At 46.0% G+C, this 18,249-nt stretch overlaps 1 long non-coding RNA gene across 2 annotated transcripts in view; it reads right to left on the bottom strand.

Annotated features, from left to right (window-relative positions):
• The window catches only part of LOC122475852, an 89,034-nt gene that overhangs the window by 56,015 nt on the left and 14,770 nt on the right, over positions 1-18,249 (bottom strand). For both annotated transcript variants that reach the window (XR_006295322.1, XR_006295323.1), the window contains exons 2-4: positions 17,350-17,533; positions 5,319-5,495; positions 1,902-2,094 (exon numbers count right to left, since the gene is read on the bottom strand). This is a non-coding gene — a long non-coding RNA (uncharacterized LOC122475852). The remainder of the gene's footprint in view (positions 1-1,901; positions 2,095-5,318; positions 5,496-17,349; positions 17,534-18,249) is intronic.

Below are 18,249 nucleotides of genomic sequence, written 5' to 3'. Positions count from 1 at the left end.
GATACAAGGGCACGGTTTGGGGCACAATGCCCAAAACGAGACGCCTGGAACCATGAATTTAGTAAACCCCCCGAAAAGAGCCGCTGGAAATGTCTCATTTCTGTTGCAAAAAAGAATTCACCCACAAAGATACGAGCGGAAATTAGATTTGGGTATGTTTGCAGGAGCCTCTGCGTCCAGGAAGTGGCATTTGTGAGTTTGGTTCTGGATCTGTCACTGGCTCCATAAGTGACTTCAGCCAGTGTTTTAGTCACTGGTGCCTGCGTAGCCGCCGGTCGGGGATAATATTCTCTGCCACCCGTTTCTCAGCCATGCCACATGTGTCATATCGTGGCGGTTGTCATCCTGAGTTACTCCTGTGCTCCCGGCACTGTGATGCACTCTACTTGCATTCTTTGTTTTTTTTTTTTTTAATTTTTTAAACATTTACTTATTATTGAGAGACAGAGAGACACAGAGCATGAGCAGGGGAGGGGCCGAGAGATGGAGAGACGCAGAATCCGAAGCAGGCTCCAGGCTCCAGGCTCCGAGCTGTCAGCATGGAGCCCGACGTGGGGCTCGAACCCACGAACCGCGAGATCATGACCTGAGCCGAAGTCGGACGCTCAACTGGCTGAGCCACCCGGGCGCCCCTACTTGTGTTATTTCTGATCCTACCAACCCTCCTGAAGGTGGGCACTATTCAACTTATAGATGATGATGCTGAACCTCAGAGAGGTTCAGATTTGGAAAAGTCACGCTAACTAGTACGTAGTAGTGACAGGATTCTACCAGACGCCTCTTGTGATTTTATCTTAGTGTGGTTTTATCCATTACTTGATATATAAAAATACGTGTGTATATATACGTATATACACACATATATGTATATACATACATATATGTATATACGTATATACATACATACGTGTATATACATATATATATGGGGGAGGAGAAGGAAGAGGAGAAGGAGGAAGACGCAAAAGAAGGAGGAAGAGGAGGAGGAGGGGGGAAGAGGAGGAAGACGAAGGAAGCTTAGGAACTACATGCATGGAGTGTAGGTCCAGATCAAAGATGAGATACAGCCTAAATCAACCAGAGACCGTAAACAAAGCACAGAAAAAGCTACAGGCTGCGAGGACCACGCATAAAACAAAAAGTCAGAGAGTATTTAGATGCCTGGTGCGTCCCCTGAAAATCACTGAAGACTCTTAGTTTTTGCGTTGTATCCGTCTGGACCTGGAAAACAAACCAGGAGTCTTACACCCACACCACACGAGACCAGGGCTGTGCGTCCCCCCACATGACGTCTGTACTCGAAGACGAGTCTCTAATGTTTGTGAATCCGCAGCACTGGAAAAATGGTCGTTGACGAGCACACGGGAGCCCACTGTACCGTCTCTGTATTTGGGCAGGACTAAGATTTCCCATAACCTAAGTTTTAAAAGCGAGAAAGGGGGAAAGAGAAAGCAAAAGAAAAACGGCAGTCCGCCTGGGATGGAAAACGAGCAAGGCCTGAAAACAAAGAAGAAATCCTGATACAGTGAGTGACTCGTGAAGGGGCCTCTTTCCCCCGGCTGGACAACAGTTCTAAGACTTCAAGAGGAGAAAATGCAGGGAGGAGAGAGAAAGGTCCTCCTGTGAAAACCCGAGTGTGTTCTCACGAGACGTGAGGGTCTCCAAATGACCAAGAAAAGCCAGCATCTTGGAAGAGACGCCATAGGGGCCCGATATGGCGGAGCCCGAGCGCCTGCACAGGGACCTCGTGAACAAGGGCAGGCGACACCAGACGACTGCTGACAATGAACGTAACCACATCCCAGAGCAGAACTCAAAAACATGCCGAGGATATTGACATACGCATACCAAAGACAGATCTACACTGATGTCCCCGTGAATCGGTCTGCTTAAGCACTCACCAGGACTTCCAAACGCTTAATTGATCTTTCTCGAGTTGACCTTGTTTGCTGCCATTGGCATGAAGCGGCCAGCTGGGGCTGTGATGGTTATTCTTCCGTTCACGCACAACTTGTAAACCGGTGATTCCCGACGTTTTTCAAGTTACCATGGCTTACTTGATCTTATGAAAATTGTTCCTTTTTTTTTTTCTCCCTAAAGGAGAAAAAGCTTTATGACATATTTGGTTTTTTGTTTTTTTGTTTTTTTGTGTTTTTTTTTGATGAAACTAAACAAAACTAAAAGTCCTGGTAATTCTCTTCAAAAAACTGTCTTTTGGGGTCCGTGGCTAGCTCAGCCAGTGGAGCTGCAATCCTTGACCTTGGGGTTGTGAGTTCGGGCCCCAAGTAGAGATTACTTAAAACTAAAATCTTTAGGGGCGCCTGGGTGGGTCAGTCAGTTAAGCGTCTGACTCTTGATTTTGGCTCAGGTCATGATTTCACGGTTTGTGAGATTGAGCCCCACACTGGTCTCTGTGCTGACAGCACAGAGCCTACTTGGGATTCTCTCTCTCCCTCTCTCTCTGTTCCCCCACTCTCGTGCACAGCTCTCTCTTTCTCTCTCAAAATAAATAAATAAACATTTTTTAAAAAAGAAGATCCTTAAAAAGTTGTTTTTCATGGGATGCCTGGGTGGCTCAGTGAGTTAAACATCTGAGTCTCGATTTTGGTCATGATCTCGTGGTTCATGGGATCGAGCTGTGTATGGGGCTCTGTACTGATAGCACAGAGTCTGCTTAGGATTCTCTCTCTCCTTCTCTCTCTCTCTCTCTGTCCCTCCCCCAGGGGCTCTCTTTCTCCTTCTCTCAAAATAAATAAATAAACATTTTTAAAAATTGTTTTTCTCTTTTTTCAATGTTTATTTATTTTTGAGAGAGACAGAGCGCAAGCAGGAGAGGGGCAGAGAGAGAGGGAGACGCAGAATCGGAAGCAGGCTCCGGGCTCCGAGCTGTCAGCACAGAGGCCCACGCGGGGCTGGAACTCATGGACCGCGAGACCGTGACCTGAGCCGAAGTCGGACGCTCCACCGACGGAGCCACCCAGGCGCCCTTCTTACAGCATTCTTCACGAGGGTCGAGATATGGAAACAACCTAAGTGTCCATCAGCGAAGGAATGGACGACAACGTGCACACACGCACATACGCGTACATACACTGGGATATCATTCCGCCACGAGAAAGGAAACCCTGACACTCGTGACATCGTGGATGGACCCTGATGGCATCACACGAACTGAACTAAGCCAAGGGGAAACACTACATGGTGTCACTTCCGTGTGCAACCAAACAGTACAAGTCGAGCTCACAGAAACAGAGAACGGACGGGCACCTGGGGGGCCCAGGCGGTGAAGCGGTGGACTCCGGCTCAGGTCATCATCTCCCAGCTCCCGAGTTCGAGCCCCGCGCCGGGCTCCGTGCTGACAGCTCGGAGCCCAGAGCCTGCTTCGGATTCTGTCTCCCTCTCTCTCTGCCCCTCCCCTGCTGGCACTCTGTCTCTCGGTCTCTCTCTCTCTGTCTCTCTCTCAAAAATAAATAAACATTTAGGGGCGCCTGGGTGGCGCAGTCGGTTAAGCGTCCGACTTCAGCCCGGTCACGATCTCGCGGTCCGTGGGTTCGAGCCCCGCGTCGGGCTCTGGGCTGATGGCTCGGAGCCTGGAGCCTGTTTCCGATTCTGTGTCTCCCTCTCTCTCTGCCCCTCCCCCGTTCATGCTGTCTCTCTCTGTCTTAAAAATAAATAAACGTTGAAAAAAAAATTAAAAAAAAATAATTAAAAAAAAAATAAATAAATAAACATTTAAAAAATTAAAAAAAAAAGAAAAAAGAAACAGAAAAGAGACAAGTGGTTGCCACAGCGGGGGAGGGGACAATAGAGAGGTTGTTAAAAGGGCACAAGGGGCGCCTGGGTGGCCCGGTCGGTTAAGCGTCCGACTTCGGCCAGGTCACGATCTCGCGGTCCGTGAGTTCAAGCCCCGCGTCGGGCTCTGGGCTGATGGCTCAGAGCCTGGAGCCTGTTTCCGATTCTGTGTCTCCCTCTCTCTCTGCCCCTCCCCCGTTCATGCTGTCTCTCTCTGTCTTAAAAATAAATAAACGTTGAAAAAAAAATTAAAAAAAATAATAAAAAAATAAATAAATAAACATTTAAAAAATTAAAAAAAAAGAAAAAAGAAACAGAAAAGAGACAAGTGGTTGCCACAGTGGGGGAGGGGACAATAGAGAGGTTGTTAAAAGGGCACAAGGGGCGCCTGGGTGGCCCGGTCGGTTAAGCGTCCGACTTCAGCCAGGTCACGATCTTGCGGTCTGTGAGTTCGAGCCCCGCGTCAGGCTCTGGGCTGATGGCTCAGAGCCTGGAGCCTGTTTCCGATTCTGTGTCTCCCTCTCTCTCTGCCCCTCCCCCGTTCATGCTGTCTCTCTCTGTCTTAAAAATAAATAAACGTTGAAAAAAAAATTAAAAAAAATAATAAAAAAATAAATAAATAAACATTTAAAAAATTAAAAAAAAAGAAAAAAGAAACAGAAAAGAGACAAGTGGTTGCCACAGTGGGGGAGGGGACAATAGAGAGGTTGTTAAAAGGGCACAAGGGGCGCCTGGGTGGCCCGGTCGGTTAAGCGTCCGACTTCAGCCAGGTCACGATCTTGCGGTCTGTGAGTTCGAGCCCCGCGTCAGGCTCTGGGCTGATGGCTTAGAGCCCGGAGCCTGTTCCGGATTCTGTGTCTCCCTCTCTCTCTCTGCCCCTCCCTTGTTTATGCTCTGTCTCTCTCTGCCTCAAAAATAAATAAACATTTAAAAAATTAAAAAAAAGAAAAAAGAAACAGAAAAGAGACAAGTGGTTGCCACAGCGGGGGAGGGGACAATAGAGAGGTTGTTAAAAGGGCACAAGGGGCGCCTGGGTGGCCCGGTCGGTTAAGCGTCGGACTTCAGCCAGGTCACGATCTTGCGGTCCGTGAGTTCAAGCCCCGTGTCGGGCTCTGGGCTGATGGCTCAGAGCCCGGAGCCTGTTCCGGATTCTGTGTCTCCCTCTCTCTCTCTGCCCCTCCCTTGTTTATGCTCTGTCTCTCTCTGCCTCAAAAATAAATAAACATTAAAAAAAAAATTTTTTTTAATAAAAAATTAAAGAAAAAAAGGGCACAAACTTTCAGCTAGAAGATGAATAAGGACTCAGGATCTAATGCACAACATGGGGACTACAGCTGATAATACTGTGTCGCATAACTGAAATTTGCTAAGAGAGAGAGAACTCAAATGTTCTCACACACATACGCACAAACACACACAAGATAAATATGGGAGGTGATGGGTGCGTTAATTAACTGGATGGGAGAAACTCTTTGACAATGTACACATATATCAAATCATCACAGTGTATCCTTTAAACGTCTTACCATTTTAGGGCGCCTGGATGGCTCAGTTAGTTGAGCGTTGGCTCTTGGTTTCGGCTCAGCTCGTGATCCCAAGGTTGTGGGTTCGAGTTCCGAACGGGGCTCTGCGCTGACAGTGTGGAGACTGCTTGGAATTCTCTTGGTTTCTCCCTCTTCCCCTCTACCTTGCTCCCGCTCTCTCTAACATTAAACAAAGAAAGATTCTTAAAAAATAAATATCTTACCATTTTTTTTGTCAATCATACTTTAATAAAGCTGAAAAAATAAAGTAAAATAAAATAAAATACCAGCCGACACCTAAATAACTCCTTAAAAAAAAAAAAAACTTCTAGAGACAAAAACTACATTATCTGAAACAAAAATTAGGTCAGATGGAATCAATGGCAAAGTAGATATTGCAAAAGAAAAGGTTAGTGAATTTGAGACATAGCAATAGAAGCTACTCAAAAGTAAACAGAAAGAGAAAAAAAAAAAGAATTTAAAGACATAAAATCCTCGGTGAGCTGTGGGCCAATGTCAAGCAGCCTCATATACATGTAATGGGAATCCCCCAAGGGTACGAGGCATAGGGACATAAAACAATATTTGAAGAAACAGTGGTTGAAATTTTTCCAAATTGCATGGAAACTGTAAAGCCACAGATATGAGAGGCCCCATAAACCCTGGCACTTGCAACATGAAGAAAGCCATTTCAAGGCACATCATATCTATGCTGAAAACTGATAAAAAGTCAATTGGCAAAAAAAAAAAAAAAAAAAATGAACCCCAACCGCAGCCTTCCACCGTTTACAAAAATTAACTCAAAATGCATCGATTCAAATGTAAAATGTAAAACTATGAAATTATGAGGAAAAAACAACACAGGAGAAAATCTTGAAGATGTTCAACTAGGAAGAGTGCTTAGATCTGACGTTAATAATATGATCCGTAAAAAGGAAAACTTGACAAATTAGACCTCTTAAAAATTAAAAATGTTTGCTCTGTGAGAGAACCTGTTGAGAAAACAAAAAGACAGATTACAGACTGGAACAAAATCTTTGCAAACCACCCATCTACCAAAGGACTCGGTGTCTAGAATATATAAAGAACTCTCAAAACTCAATAGCAGAAAAGCACACAATACGGTTAGAAAGTTGGTTAAGGACATGTCAATGAAGTGAATATACAGGTGGAAAATAACCAAACGACCCAATGTCAAAAATCAGCAACCAGGGAAATGCACGTTAAAGCCACAAAACAAAAAATCTCAGTGCTGGCAAGAATGTGGAAAAACTGGATCACCCAGAGATTGCTGGGAGGAATATAAAAGGCTACAGCCACTCTGGAAAATAATTTGGCATTTTCTTCTCAAACTAAAAATGCACTTACCATGCAACCCAGCCCTAGCACTGTTGGGTATTCATCCCAGGCAAATCAAAACCTGCATACACTCAAAAACCTATACGTGAACGTCCATAGCAACTTTATTTGTAATAGCCAAAAACTAGACTCAACACAAATGTCCTTCAATGTCTAAATAATTAAATACATCGTGGGACATCCACACCAAGGAATACTACTGAGAGACCAAAAGGCACAAATTCTTGGTACAATGAGATCTTGGGCTGGCCTCCAGGGAAAGCGAAAGGCTTTATATTGCGCGATACCATGTAAACGATTCCATGTACATAACATTCCTGAGATAACTAGAATACGAAATGGACAACAGATGAGTGGTTGCCGGAGGTCACGGATTGGAGGAAGGGGGGCAGAGTGGCTACGAAGGTACAGGGGAGCCTTGTGGTGATGAGAGACACTATATCTCACTTGCGGTGGCAATTACAGGAAGCCACGCATAAAGTAAAACTGCACAGATACATACATACACACATCCGTGCACACGCAAATGAGTACATGTAGAGCTGAGGAAATCTGCATAAACTCTGGGTTGTATCAATGCCAATTTCCTAGTTTTAATGCAGTCCTATGGTTACACAAGAGATCAACACTGAAGGAGGTGGCTGAAGGGGACACCGGACCTTCCTATACATTTCTCTGCCACTTCCTGTGGATCTATAATCATTTCAAAAGACAAAGTTAAAGAGAATAAGAAACTTACTATTTACAAAACAACAATATAGCCTAGGGTTTCTTACTGTTACAAAAACAACAATATAGCCTAGGGTTTCTTACGTACTATAGCAAATATGTAAGTAAAAGATATGACAGCAATGGCATAGAAACCAGGAAGAGAGAAACAAAGGTAGACTCCACGGGCTCTCACACTACACCTCCAGTGGCAGAATGTAACCTGATGGCAGACTGACGAGTTAAAGACAATACCGTGACCCTAAAACCCCAACGTAACCACTAAAACATCAAAGTGAAGAGATACAACTAACAAGCCAACAAAGAAGATAAAATGGAGGGGCGCCTGGGTGACTCAGTCGGTTAAGCGTCCAACTTCAGCTCAGGTCATGATCTCATGGCTTGTGGGTTCAAGCCCCACGTCGGGGTCTGTGCTGACAGTTCAGAGCCTGGAGCCTGCTTTGGATTCTTTGTCTCCCTCTCTCTGCCCCTCCCCTGCTCATGCTCTCTCTCTCTCAAAATAAATAAACAAACAAATAAAAAAGATAAGATGGAAACACAAAAAATATTCAAATCCAAAAGAAGGCAGCAAAAGAGGAAAAAGGGAATAAAGAACAGATGAAACTAATAGAAAACAAATATAAATGATAAATTTATTTTTCTACTATTTCACATAACCAAATTTTTTAATGTTTTTTTATTTATTTTCAAGAGAGAAAGAGAATGCACACAAGCAGGGGAGGGGCAGACGGAGAGGGAGACATGGAATGTGAAGCTGGCTCCAGGCTCTGAGCTGTCAGCACAGAGCCCGATGCGGGGCTCAAACCCACGAACCACAAGATCATGACTTGAGCCGAAGTCGGACGCTCAACCAATTGAGCCACCCAGGTGCTCCGATGATAAATTTAAATGTAATCATATGAGGGGCACCTGGGTGGTTCAGTCGGTTGGTTAAGCGTCCAACTCTTGATTTTGGCTCAGGTCATGATCTCACTGTTTGTGAGATCAAGCCCCGCATCAGTCTGTGCTGATAGTGGGAGCCTACTGAGACTCTTTCCCTCCCTCTCTCTCTGCCCATCTCCTGGTCACTCACTCACACGGTCTCTCTCAAACTAAATAAAATAAACTTTTAAAAATGTAATCAGATAAATAATAACTGTGTCCAACAAAAGCAAAATGCACACTCTTCAAGTACACATGGAACATTTATCAAGATGGATCATATTCTGGGCCATAAAACTTATCTCAATAAATGTAAAAGGGCTTAACTCATACAAAGTATGTTCTGTAATCACATGGAATTAAATTAGGAATAACAGAAAGATATCCGGAAAAATCTCAAAATATTTGGAAATTAAATAACACATCTCTAAATAACCCATGGGTCAAAGAATAAATCAAAAGGAAAATTAGAAAGTACTTTTCATGACATGAAAAGGAAAATACAACCTATCAGAGTTTGTGGGATTCTACTAAAGCAATTCTTATAGGGAAATTTACAGCACTAATTGCCTATTAGAATAAAAGAAAGGTCTCAAAATCAATGACCTCAGGACCTATGATATGAAACTAGAAAAAGAAGAATAAATGAAACCAAAGTAAGCAGAACATAGGAAATAACAAAGATCAAAGAGAAAATCGATGAAATAGAAAACAGAAAAACAACACACAGAATAAATGAAATCTAAAGGTGGTTCTTTGACAAGATCAATAAAATTAATACACTTCTAGACAGACTGATCAGGAAAAAAGAGAGAAGAGACAAATTACCAATATCAAGAATGACAGAAGTAAGTGACATCACTACAGACTTTACAGATACTAACGGGATAACAAGAGAATATTATAAACAACTTTATGCTTATAAATTTGACAACTTAGATAAAACATTGTTTGAAAGATGCAAACTACGAAAGCTCACTCAAGAAGAAATAAATAACTTGAATAGACTTTTTAAAAATTTTTTTAAATATTTTATTTATTTTTGATAGAGAGAGAGCACAAGTGGGGGAGGGGCAGAGAGAGAAGAAGACGCAAAATCTGAAGCAGGTTCCAGGCTCAGAGCTGTCAGCACAAAGCCCAAGGCAGGGCTCAAAGTCACAAATTGCGAGATCATGACCTGAGCCGAAGTTGGACGCCTAACCGACTGAGCCACCCAGGTGCCCCTTGAATAGAACTATTTCTGTTAAAGACATTAAATTAAATTAATTAAGGTTTAAATCCTTCCACAAAGAAAGCTCCTAGCCCAGATAGTGAATTCTACCAAGTATTTAAGGAAAAAGTAACACCAACTCTACACAGAGTCTTCCAGAAAATTGAAGAAGAGTAAATAATTCCCACTTCACTCTATGAGCTAGCACTGCTCTGATACCAAGGCCAAAAAACATTATAAGAGAAAAAAACCACAGAGCAATATCCTCATGAACATGGATACAAAATTCTTAAATAAATTTCAGTAAATGGAATCCAACAATTATTAAAAGGGTAGTACAGGGGTAATACAGTTGGTTAAGCGCCCAACTCTTGATATTGGCTCAGGTCATGATCTCACAGTCATAAGATCAAGCCCCACATTGGGCTCTGTGCTGGGCATGGAGCCTGCTTGGGATTCTCTCTCTCTTCCTCTCCCTCTGCCCCTCCCCTACTTGTACTCACTCTGTCTCTAAAAAAAATAAATAAATAAATAAATAAATAATAAAAATTTTAAAAGAGTAGTACATTATGACTAAGCATGGTTTATCCCAAGAATGCAGCCTCAGTTTAACATTTGAAAAAGAATGTCAGTCATTCTATTAACAAATTCATAAGAAACGCCATGTGATCATCTCTAATGCAGAAAAAGCATTTGATAAAATGCGACACTTTTTCATGACAAAAAGACTCAACAGACTAGGAATAGAAGGAAACTTCTTCAACCTGATGAAGAGCATTATGAAAAGCCTGTAGCTGGGGCACCTGGGTGGCTCAGTGAGTTAAGCATCCGACTTTGGCTCAGGTCATGATCTCATGGTTCGTGCGTTCAAGCCCCACAGTGACAGCTCAGAGCCTAGAGCCTGCTTCAGATTCTGTGTCTCCCTCCCTCTGCCCCTCTCCTACTCACACTCTGTCTCTGTCTCTCAAAAATTAATAAACATTGAAACAAATTTTTTTGAAAAGTCTATAGCTAACATCATAGTTAGTGGGGAAGAACTGAATACTTCCCCCCAAGATCAGGAACAACATGAGGACATCCATTCTCATTACTTCTGTTCAACAGTGTACTAGAGGCTCTAGCCAGTGCAATCAAGCAAGAAAAAGAAATAAAAGGCATCGAGGTTGGAAAGGAAAACATAAAGCTGCCCTTAGCCCCAAACAATATCATCATCCAAGTAGAAAATGTGATGGAATCTAAAAAAAGGTACCAGAACTAGTGAGTTTAGTAAGTTTAATAAGAACATAAGATCATGGGGCGCCTGGGTGGCGCAGTCGGTTAAGCGTCCGACTTCAGCCAGGTCACGATCTCGCGGTCCGTGAGTTCGAGCCCCGCGTCAGGCTCTGGGCTGATGGCTCAGAGCCTGGAGCCTGTTTCCGATTCTGTGTCTCCCTCTCTCTCTGCCCCTCCCCCGTTCATGCTCTGTCTCTCTCTGTCCCAAAAATAAATAAACGTTGAAAAAAAAAAAAATTTTAAAAAGAACATAAGATCAATATAACAGGTCAATTGTATTTCTTATACTCACAACACAAAATCAGAAACTGAAATTTTTCAAAATAATACTATTTATAACAGCATCAAAACAAAAAAAAAAGAAAATTGGGATAAACATGGCAAAAGGTATGCAAACGGCTACGCTGAAAACTACAAAACATTGCTAAAGAAAATTAAAGAAGAGCTTTTTAAAGGGTGGAGAAATATACATTTTCCTCGAATCTGAGAACTCAATATTGCTAAGACGTTGACTCTCCCCAAATTGTTCTACAGATTCAGTGCAATGCCAGCGAAGATCCCAGGTGGATCTTGCAGAAATCAGCAAGGTGATTTTAACATTTAAATGAACACGTGGAGAGCTTAGAATAGCCAAAAATCGCTACGAAACAAAATACAGTTGGAGAACTCAAACTACCTGACTTCAAGATTTGTATAAAGGCTACAAGAATTGAAAAGTGTGATTTGGTGTAAATAAGCACACAGATGAAGGGGACACAACAGGGAACCCGGAAATAGACCTACACATACATGGACAACTACTTTTTGACAAAGCTGCCAAAGTAGTCAGTGGAGAAAGGGCAGGGCTGGAACGACTGGATACCCACACACAAACACAATGACCTCCAGTTCATACCTGGCGCCATATGCAACATGGAGTGATAGGTCTAAATGCACAACCAAAAATGGTACAACTTCGAGAAAAAAATGTTGGAGAAAAATCGTGTGATCTGGAGGCAGGCAAAGATTACTTAGAACACCAAAAACGTGACCCCACAAAAGAAAACTTGATAAAGTGCACTTAGTCAAAATCTTAAATTTAGCTCCTAAGAGAATGAAGATGACTTGTAAACTGAGAGAAAACCTTTAAAACGTGTATCTGATAAAGGATTTGTATTCGCACTACATAAAAAAACTCTGAAATACTAATAACGAGAAAACAACACATTTTTAAAGTTTATTTAGTTTGAGAGACAGAGAGAGAATGAGAGCGAGAGGAAGGGCAGAGAGAGAGAGAGAGGGAGAGAGAGAATCCCAAGCAAGCTCTGAGCCCGACTCAGGGCTCAAACTCACAAACAGTGAGATCATGACTTGAACCGAAACCAAGAGTCAGACGCTTAACCGGCTGGCCACCCAGGCGCCCCAACAACACAATCTTTTAAATGGGCAAAGCAGTCCCACACGCTGGTGGAAACATAAGATGGTCCGACCACCTTGCAAAACAGTTGGGCAGCTCTTTACAAAGATAAGCAGAGCACAGGGGATTTTTAGGGCCGTGGAACTGTGGGGAGTAAGTTTAGCAATTCCCTGAGTTTGCGCCAATGGGTTAACAGGGTTTAGGACTAAAGCACCTAGGATTAGGTAAACAGAGCAAAAGTGCCCCCAGCATAGTACAAGATCAGAAAGCTGCTTCCACAGAATGCAAGGTCCACAATAGGTAAACAGGTAAACAGGGCTACAGACTGCACAGCAGGGTGAAATTGCCCAGATCTGAGCTAGTTAGCAAAATAAAGGTGCCTTGTTGACCCTGAGGTAGCATGCTCAGTCCGTCTTATCCCCTAGACAAGTTAAGATAAACAGACATGCCTCGTGCCTGCCATAAACAGCCATCTGCCCTGCGTCGGGATTTTGTTTTGTATTGACCCAAACCCCTAACACCACATATCTTCGAAACCCCCTTTCTCTCACACGCGAGTTAATGTTCACAGTTTTATTGTCTCTTTCTGCACGTCCATCACCATTGTTTGTAAGCCTTCTGATCCTACTAAATACGGAGCAAGGACCCTTACTCGGAGCTCTTGTCTCCTCCCGGTCATTAGCCTCTCTCATATTCAATTCTGCATCTTCTCCCTTGCTGGACAAGAGAGAACTCCAGACTCAAAGTCTGTGACGTGGAACTATTCTGAATGATACTGTAACGGTGGATACATGTCATTATAATCTGTTAAAACCCATAGAATGAACATTGTGTGTCAACTACACTCAAGTAAAAAAAAAAGAAAAAGAAAAACCCAACATAGAACGTAGAGCATCAGGAGCAAATCCTTAGGGATGCTGTCGATGGGTGATAACAACGTGTCAACACGGGTGGACAGATCGGAATGAATGCACCATCTGGTGTGGGGTGCTGGCGGTGGGGGAGGCTGTGCCTGTGTGGGGTAAGGGCTGCACCAGAACTCTCTGTACTTACCACTCAATTTTGCTGTGAACCTAAAACTGCTCTACAAAATGAAGACTATTTGAAAAGACAAAGGGGGTGAAGTATGGATCCACGCTACAACACGGTGAACCTTGAAAACACCACACGGAGTAAAAGAAGCCAGTCCCAAAGGACCACATACGATATGATTTCATTGACATGGGATGTCCACAGTAAGTAAATAAGAGAGACCAAACGTGGATTATTGGTGGGTAAGAGCCACCAGGGGAGGAGGAAAACAGGGAATGACTATTAACTGGCAAAACACAGTTTCTTCTGGGTTGAATGTTCTAAATTTAAGAGAGCAGTGCTGGTGCACAGCTCCGTGAATGTACTAAAAACCACTGAACTGCACACGTAAGTGGGTGAATTTTATGGTATGTTCACTAAAATCTTGAGAAATGTTTTAAAAATTAAAAACTATGAAAACCGAAAGAAGAAAAGATTTATACGGTTATTCTGGAAGGCACACACGTGCGAGGAAAAGTATACTGTCAAAAACAGACATATACGTGAATTCGTGACATCTCTTTTACTTGTGGTCTCGAGTTGGACATGGGACCAGGACAGCAGGAGCCCCTTCTGTGTGGATATTGTTCCATGGAACACTGGCATGATGATCTCCCCACGGAAGGAAAGGGGTAAGAGTCGTACTGGTTATGAAAACATCTACTCTCCAAAACGTATAATGACTCAGAGGTAAGTCTGTATTACACATCTTTTGTTTAAAACGTACAGTGATGGGGGCCCCTGGGTGGCTCAGTCGGTGAAACATCCGACTTCAGCTCAGGTCATGATCTTGTTGTTCGTGAGTTCAAGCCCCACGTCGGGCTCTGTGCAGACAGCCCAGAGCCTGGAGCCTGCTTCGGATTCTGTGTCTCCCTCTCTCTCTGCCTTTCCCCCGTGCATGCCCTCTCAAAACTAAATTGAACATTTAAACAAAGATCCTTCTGTGCATTTATGGAAGCCCAGCTCACCCCACCCACCCCACCTCCACGGCAACAACACTCAAAATTCAGTAATTCCAAGAACGACGGCACCAACAGATCCATTTTGCTGTGCGCGCAGAGTCCTACCAGAGATCCGAGTTGTGTGATTTCTGTTCTTTATGAGAGCAGTGGCCCTGTGCCGTGGTCTGGGTGAGAACAGGAAAACGGGTGGGTGCCACTGAGGGTCCCCATCTGTAAGTCTGGCTTCGGTTAACACGGACCCACGAGCTTGACCTTCACTTCCTGGAGACCAGAAGTTCGTAGTCGCGGGCTGTGTTGGCAGGTCCGTGAGGTCATCCAGGGTCAGCCTTCTGCCGTGGTCCTCGGCGTGTGGCCCCCGTCCTCGGGCTGACATGGTGGCTGCTACAGACCTGGAATGTGGTCAGCAGCCGCGGGAAGGGGAAAGGGCAAAGAGAGGTGCTCTGACTGTTCCGGGAGGTAAGGACGGAGCTGCCCTGAGCGGGGAGAGGGCGATGGCCAGCAGGTCAGGCGCCCGGCTGTTTGGAGCCAGAAAGACGGTGGATGCAGGAACCGATCCCGGGATAACACGCGTGCTGTCCTGACCCTCGAGGGCACAAGAGGGCTGACGTCCGGAGCTGAAACGCCTGGGTTTAAAGACCAACAACCTTTCTTAAAGACCGACGGCTGCAAAGGAGTTCACTGCTGTGTTCAGGTCCCACCCTCCAGGGACCTCTCCCCACGAGGACTGAACTCGGCACCGGGGACTCTGAACATCTTGCACGTTCCCCAAGGCTGCTTAGCTGCCCAGGGTTCTTGAACTCACGAACAGCGAGATCACGACCGGAGCCAAAGTCGGACATTCAGCCGACTAAACCACCCAGGCGCCCCAGAAATATCTTCTGTTTACCGAGGCCGGCGGGGGGGGGGGGGGGGGGGGAGGGGTTGGTAAGAGGGAAGAGGGGCATGAGAATGCAAAGCGGAGAGACAGGTGACAGGTTCATGGTGAGCTGAGTGAAGGGCACGGTCAAGCAGGGGCAGGAAACACGGGTATCGGACAGCGAGAAGCACAGAGAAGGTGGCCGCTTTCATCAGACCCGGCTCTCCTGCCGGAGGCAGGCCACCCCCACCCGAGCCCTGCTCCGAGTTGGAACCTGGGAGAATCTGCCTCGCTCGCCCGGTGAAAGGTGCTCCTGGGGCCTCACACCCGCGAGGCGGCAGGGACCTGAGCGCGGGCTTGGCTCTCCACCTGGAGCCCCTCGGAGGGGGGCAGCCTGGCAGGGGCTGCTGCCTTCCCTCCTGTGCCCCGAGGAGCTACCACAAGCTCCAGGACCAGCCTCCCCTCAGCAGCGGGCCGGTGAGTGAGTGTCAGGTGCACGGTGCTCCCTCAAAACGCATGAAGGGACTAAAGGTGCCTGAATGCGGAACGAGGGGGGCAGGAGCCCCGGAGGGAACATCCTGCGCTTCTGGGCATCCTGCCTTAGCTGGTACTTCAGCTACAATGTCAAGTAATTCACCCCTTCTGTGCACAACAGATCTCAGAGGGAACTAAAGCTATAAGATTAAAAAAGCCTCTCCCCCCCCCCCCCAACTCCCCAACACCTGCCGGCAGGCCCTATACAGGGCTGGTGCCTCAGTACGTACATATTCTGTCCAGATACCTTCTGTCGAATGTATTTGCAAGAATGTAACTTATAAACAATTTCATTAACAATAACTCACTTATAAAGTACATCCTACATTAAAATTACTAGCAAGGGCCGGGGTTGGGCCGGTGGGGGAGTAGGGTGGGCCCTTCCCCGGGAGCAGTTCCTGGGATGGCCACCAGGTGTCAGAGCCACCAACAGTGCTCCCAGAGCCCGGGGCAGGGGAGCGCCAGGAAGGGTGGCAAGACCCCCCTGGCAGTGCTGGGCCCTTTGGTGCGAATTTTGTCTACTACGGCATTGGGTGGGGGGAGTAAGGGGAGCTGCAAACCCCTTAAATTCTCAGGCCACAGATTCCCATTCACTGGGTAGCCTCTGATCCTTGGAGAAGCCATGAGAGCGCGGCGGGGTTCTCTGGGGAAGCGTTGAGGATGGCCTGGGCCGTCTCCCTTCCCCAGCCAGAGGCCAGTGGAGAGGTGAGCACCGCGGGGCACACAGAGGCGGGCTCGGCCACCCTCCCGCACAGGTAAAGTTCTGCACGCAGAGTCGCGTCCAGCCGGGCCTGGCCCTGTCCAGCAGGTTTGGGGGGCTCAGCTCACGGGCAGCGCCCAGGGCGATTCCGGGGTGACCAGAGCCAGCCCATTACAACAGGGTCGGGGTGGGGGTGGGGGGCACGACGACCGTGGCTCCAGGCAAACAGCACATCTGTAGAGTCTCCAAAAGGAAGAGGTCCCTGGACCACACCCCACTTCTGGCCTCGGGTCCAGACCCACTGCACACTGGGGCTTCTCACGGGTGAAACTTTACCACCTATAAGGATGCCAAGCTTGTGGGAGGGGGTGGGGGTAAGGGGAGAGCTCGACACTCCCCGTACCACATCACTGACGTCTAAATACGACTCCAGATTCGTGATCTCCACGCATTCTGACAGGCAGATGAAGGTGACCTTTTTCTGTGATTGGAATGGCCTCATCGTCTAAACTGGTCCGTCCCACACAGGCCACGTGAAGCAACAGTAACTATTGAAGTCACTCTACACCTTACATGTCATGTGTGTAATTTAAAATAATACACCTGTTGCCATACACGTAATAAAAGCGGCAATTATCGTTAAAACGTAGGTAGTGTTCATATTCAAATGCGACCATGCATTTTATGCTCGATGTCTCAAGCGTCATATTCAAGCCAAATGATTCATTTAAAAATAAGAAAGGACAGAGCAACGTTTAGAGTGGGATCCACGTTAATGAACCACGACTGGTACAATAATCGTTGCTTTGATGTGGCCAACACTGGTCTGGCCGTGGAGGTGTTTTGTTCTCCATTCTCCTATTACACATGATATCAGAGGTACGGAATTGAAAAAATCTCTCATAATGCTAACCAGACTACTCCCGTGATCATTTCAGAGGGAACACTGTCCCTGAGGAGGGACAGACAGAGCCAAGGGAAGGGGCCGTCGAGCACCACCCTAATTTGCTCTGGGTTTGCCTACCTCAAGGAAGCCTCCCCTCCTGGATCATCCTGGACCCACTGGATTCCTGGTAAGTCAACGAGCCTCCCAAGCCCATGAATAGTCTAGTCTCCTTCATGAGGCCACTCATGTGACAGGGTTACACTAAGGCCCAGACAGATGCCACAGGTCAGTGTCTCACGAGATCCTCCAAGCTTCTAGGTCTCTGAAAAAAAAACAAAACAAAACCATGGGGTGTCGAGGGTGGGAAAGGATGGAATTCAGGCCCCGCCCACTTCGCTGAATCAAATACCTGCTTGCCACACGCCCCTCCAGTTTAATCACGTTTTGGGAGGGTGAGTCAGAGAGGAGGTGGGCGGCCGTGCTTGGTTTTCCAGGCATATGGTACCCTAATGACCATGACTCCTCTCTCCACTTAAACCTCCCTGCACAGACACTCCTCCAAGCCCTGCACCCGGCCAGGCAAAAGGCCTGATTCGGAATCTCGTCTCCTCACCGGTACCCGAGGCTGATCCCCTTCCATAAAAGGGGGAAGGATATCATCAACGTGAACGCACAAAAACAGATGACTTCCTGAGTCACACCTGAGTTTGGGCGCAGAGTTTGGGTGCAGGGTAAGGTCAAGCTAAAAGCTCAGAGGTCACGGACCATAATTATCCCTCCAGAAGGGCAGCCTTCCTTACCCGTAGCCACGCAGCTTCTGAGGCCATGACAAAGAGCTGGGCCCGTCGAAACCCCGGAGGAGGAAACATTCCTCACCAGGTCTCCCAGCCCAAGCTTCCGTGACAGGCACCAGAGGAGTAAACAGACTAAGCCAATAGAAGCAAGCGAGAACTGGTTCCCCTGCTCTCTAGATGGCTCATGACATTTCAATTATGCTCAGCACAATATAGCCAAATTATTTATAACCTGTATGGAGCC

Source organism: Prionailurus bengalensis, chromosome E4 (assembly GCF_016509475.1).
Source record: "Prionailurus bengalensis isolate Pbe53 chromosome E4, Fcat_Pben_1.1_paternal_pri, whole genome shotgun sequence".
Classification (NCBI taxonomy): domain Eukaryota; kingdom Metazoa; phylum Chordata; class Mammalia; order Carnivora; family Felidae; genus Prionailurus; species Prionailurus bengalensis.
Note: the sequence above shows the minus strand (reverse complement) of the source record. Positions and strands in the feature narration are given on the sequence as shown.